The sequence below is a fragment of the Ranitomeya imitator genome, chromosome 10, assembly GCF_032444005.1.
Source record: "Ranitomeya imitator isolate aRanImi1 chromosome 10, aRanImi1.pri, whole genome shotgun sequence".
In the NCBI taxonomy this organism is placed as follows: Eukaryota; Metazoa; Chordata; class Amphibia; order Anura; family Dendrobatidae; genus Ranitomeya; species Ranitomeya imitator.
In genome coordinates, this window is record NC_091291.1 from 20903372 (window position 1) to 20908433 (window position 5062).

The window sequence follows — 5062 nt, forward strand, 5'->3', positions numbered from 1 at the left end:
CGCAAATGGAATGTCACCTATTGAACAACATTGGTCTGAGTGCAATCCAATATCTTTTTTTTTTTTTTTATCAGATTGCACTCGTCCGTTCTCCTCGCAAGTGGAAAGGGGCCCTAAGGCTCAGCTCACATTTATCCTGGGCTGAGCTCTGACTTCAGGATTTCCATGTAGATCTCTGAAATATGTGATTCAGACAGAACCCCCAACTGGCATTATGGCTGCCATCTAGCCTATGATCTGACTGTGTCATTTTAGGCGCGCATAAAAATGCAGCCAACCACAGTTCTGCGCTCCTCTGAATATTTGGGCACTGCCAAGCAGAAGCCAGAAGGAGTCCAGAGCAACTCTGCTCCCTCATTAGTGAATGGATCCCTTGGAGGTTTCATCCCAATTTTTTTGGTCACCTCAACATTGCAATAATATGCAATAACTGGTAATAAAAAGATTGTATACACACCAAAATGGCATAAATAAAAATTATCGATCGCCATGCAAAATATAAGCCCTCACCCAGCCCCATATCCCAAAAAATGGAGACGTCATGGGTCTCGGAAAATAGTAATTGTTTTTTTACAAACTTTGGAATTTTTTTCACCACTTAAATAAAAAAAAAAAATTGACATGTTTGGTGTCTGTGAACTCATAATGACCTAGAGAATCAGAGCGGCAGGTCAGTTTTAGCATTCAGTGAACATGGTAAAAAAAAATCCAAAAGGACAAGTGTGGGATTGCACTTTTTTTGCAATTTCCAAAAATCTCCAACGTTTCTTTTGGGGTGTTTCATTTTTGCTGTTGGACAGTATATATTCTATGTACAAATTCATATGTTACTTGTTGGTATATTCCATAATCTTGTGTTAGTGTCTTTTTTAATCATTTTCTTGTATATATCACACATGCTTATCCAGCACATCTTTATACCTAGACGGTCACACTCCTTCCTTGTATACTCTCACTTTCCAGATCTTTGCATCTTCACTTCCACAACTTCTCCTGCATTTCCTTACTGCACAGATCTTTGTATCTATCACACTTTCATATGATGGTTTTTCAGGTGAAAGCTCCCTGTCATTTACATACAAAGTGCCCGGTGTGTTGGGTAGTTCCCATGTTTATGCTCCTCTCTTTTTATGCGGATTTGTTGGCAGTGGTGGGAGATTCTCTGGCTACAGATTCCACATAATGGGTTAACAAGGCTCAAGATAGTTGGGACATCTATGGAGTCTGTTGTCTCATGAATAATTCTATAACATCAATTAAATAATAATAGAGGGACCTTCAGCCCAAGCCAGGGCAACAATACCGGACTGGTTTCTGGAGATCCAAAGGTTTGTTTTAGTTAGTGCTTGAAATTAAAAATAATTCACATTACAACATGAAGAGTCCACAGGGGCAAAATGGGCAAAATTCTGTCTATTCAGTGAATTCTATCTATCATAAAACTGTATAATTTACATATAGATAAAATAAGAGCGAACAAGTGGTGACCGTCTGATATTCCACAGAGGAATAGAACACAGATACTGACACTTATAACCTACTGGGTCCAAAGAGACCCAACGGGATCCAGGATTACAGAACCGACATCACACTGTATTCACAGATAATCCTTCCTACAGCAGTGACCCTGAATGTGACCACAGGAGGAGTCCACAGATAATAATGGACATGAAGCAGAAGCCACAAATACTATATACCCCTCTACTAGATCTGTCTATATTTACCTAGTGTATAGACAGTCACACAATATATACGGAGATCACACAGGATGGCGGAAACAGAAGAATATCGCTATATGGTCCCAAGCACACCGTCATACAGTGCACATCATATATACTAATAGTAAGATACGTGAGAGCAGAGGGGACGGAGAATGTGACTGTAATGGTCTCCACAGCCGGAGCAAACACATCATAGAGAGCAGGAAACATATATGCTACATTAACGGATCACCGCAATAAATTAGAAAGTACCTTTGGATTTTTTTTTTATTACCTGACAATAAACAAACAAATGGATAATAGATAGATAAATAGATGGATAATACATAGATACTCGGTAGAAAATACACGATACATGGATAATAAATAGATAATTGATCGGTGATAGAATAATCGATAGATGATGGATAAATAGATGGAAATAGTTAATAGATAGAAAATAGATAAAATCATAGATTATACTGTAGATAGATTAATAGGAAATAGATGGATAATCATCTTTGTAATCTGATGAAGATAAACATGATATAATTATATTAACATATAGATAAGTTGTCAAATATTAAAAAAATATAGAAAACTTCTATGAAGCCCCATAGAATGATGAATATGAGATATATTACAGTCAGTTACATAGGCAAATAGAAATACAATAAACTATTGAAATTTTGATAAAATAATACTATAGATTGAATAACAAGGAAGATATATATATATATTATTTCTTCTCTGATGTTTGGTAACTAATTCCTTGTGCTCTGTAATCAGATTCCCACCCCTGACCCCTGTAATGTTGGAGACAATGGTGGGAACCAGGTGACCCCTCCCAGTCTACCCTGGTATAAAGCAGGGCCTCCTCTCTGCCCTCACACACTCTCCGGTGAAGACCCTTCTGGACTCTTCTGCTTTCCCTCAGCTCCTTCTCCTCCATCACCTGTGAGGTAAGTGCCCAGTGACCATATGAACAATAGTTCTGTAAATGCCTCAGATATAGAAATGTCTCCTGGACGGACGGCCCCGAGAACTGATCCTACCGGTGTATTGTGTTACAGGAGTAGATCGGTTGCTGGGGGCATCAATGGTTTTTCCTGAGACCCTTTTTCTATATGAGGCTCATGGAGTCAGACGCCCCTCACCTCTAATAACTCTTGTAAACTCTCTTCCACTCAGATTCTTCCTTCACTCTTCATTTTTGCACTTTTTCTACAACTTTATCGCTTTTATAATCATATTAGAATAGAGAAGTTGAAGCCTTTGATACAAGTCCAGGGTCGGCCTCCCACTATTTTTTATGCCCCTTGTAGTCTTTTGCCTTCTTTTTTACATTTTTATTATAACCCTTCCCGTTAAGGTCAGATTTCAGTTTTGCCCTTTCGATTTTTGCAGTACGGGTTATTGTTTTTTTTTTTGTTTTTTTTTATATGGGCTGAATTGTTTTATTTTTAGAGCCTCATTCAATTTACCAAACCATATACAGAAATATGGGAAAAAATTCCAGTTGTGGTGACCTGGCGATGTAGAAATGCAATTTTATAATCTTTTAATTTTTTAGGTTTTTGTCTTTTTCTTACAACAGTCATGTTTCTTACTTTTTAACTTTTATCTCTTGTATCTTTACAGAAATTATATCTGAATATCTGATTTCTTTTTTAATCTATTGAATAACAGTTTTATTCCAGTTCTATGTCGGACACCTCCACCTTTTAGGAACATGAAAAATACGGATATTTTACACAAATCTATAAAAGTAACTTTTCTCTTTTTTCTTCTCAGATAAAATGGCTGCAAATAATTTCATTCCAGTGTCCATGAGACCAGAACTGTTGGCTGGAGTGGACCATGTGAAAACTGTGGGCAACAGATTCCAAATATTGGATTCCACCACATATAAAACATTTGGGGAAAACTTGACCACAGTTCTGTGTAGGAGATTCACTGGCCACTGGTATCCGGAGAACCCAATCAAAGGACAAGCCTATAGGTACATTTCTAGATCATTTCCATATTGGTCTTGCAGACACTCGAGAAGTTTCCGATGTTGTACTAATGGCATCTCATCTCTAATGTCTCATTTTTGTCTTTTAGATGTATCAGAGTCAACACTCAATACCGAGATGACAGCATTCTAGAGGCTTGTGCCCTTACACATATAGGATTTCGAGACCTTGCCCTGCCCAAGGAATTCACGTTGTGGATTGATCCCTTTGAGGTATCTTGCCGGTGAGTAGTCGCACTGTATGTGATATTCAGTAGATTTGGTGCCAATAATTCCCATGACTAATAATGATTTCTTATTGATTCATCTTTGGATAGGTTAGGGGAAGAAAATTCCCCCTACACTGTGGCCAGCTTCGATCAAAGAGCCCCTCGAGGTGAAGATGTTTCCATAGGACCAGAAGAGGATCAAGAACAACCTTCCTCTTCGTCTATGGTTGACTGCGCCATACAAGTCCCTGAGGACATTGGAGAAGCATGGACCTTATCATCATCATCATCTCCAACATTCAGTGAAGATGATGATAGTGGAATTGATGAAGATCCCAGTCCTCCGGTGGAGCAAATACAGAGGAACACAGGTCCAGATCAAGTAAGAAATCCTTAACATTCAATGATACTTTGGTTTTAGGACATCGACACACTAAGGGTACATGATTAGACATGGAGTTTGGGATAATTACTTTCACACTTAGGCGCAAGATAATTACAATTTTCTTGAATTAACCCTCTGTCTCCTTGTATTTTCAGGCCTCTCCTGTTCTTTTTAGAACATGGGCTCCGCTCTGGTATCCAGCATGGAGGGTTCGTCTTTTTAACGACCCCACCTCGAATCATCGGCCGTGGTTTTAGATCCTGACAGAAGCTGGTGGATACAGAATGCAGAGACTGTAAAATGTATTCAAAAAATATATTTGCACTTTTTAATTTATTTTTTTGTAAAAAATGTAAATCTTTTCCATGCAATAAAGAGCTGGAGATGAATCTGCAACTCTGTGATTATATTTTAAATTTTATAAGCAATGGACCTGGGAACATCTCAAACTATAAGATTCCCACAAGGTTGATATGTAAGAGGTGGGAGGAGGACACCTATTTTCTGTGGTATGGGAATGTTAGTACCTATCTATTCATCTGTTTTATTTACCTTTTTTCTTTGTACCTATCGTGGAATAGATACACTAGGGACAGCCGCCGAGGAGCGGGGGCGCCACTGGTATAGGAAGTAGGTTGCCAACCTCCGCTGATAGGCAATGATATAGATTAGGTACATCACTAGGGTGTTATCAGTATTTTCTATATTTATTCGGACTCCCATGACAGCACTACGAGAGAGGGGATCCGCC

General features: G+C 38.5%; 1 long non-coding RNA gene across 1 annotated transcript; it reads left to right on the forward strand.

The window, feature by feature from the left end:
• The first annotated feature begins 2505 nt into the window (after positions 1-2505).
• On the forward strand, positions 2506-3905 carry LOC138651359 (uncharacterized). Its single transcript, XR_011315474.1, has 3 exons — positions 2506-2662; positions 3495-3702; positions 3807-3905. It is a non-coding gene; the product is annotated as an uncharacterized lncRNA (long non-coding RNA).
• Positions 3906-5062: the final 1157 nt, after the last annotated feature.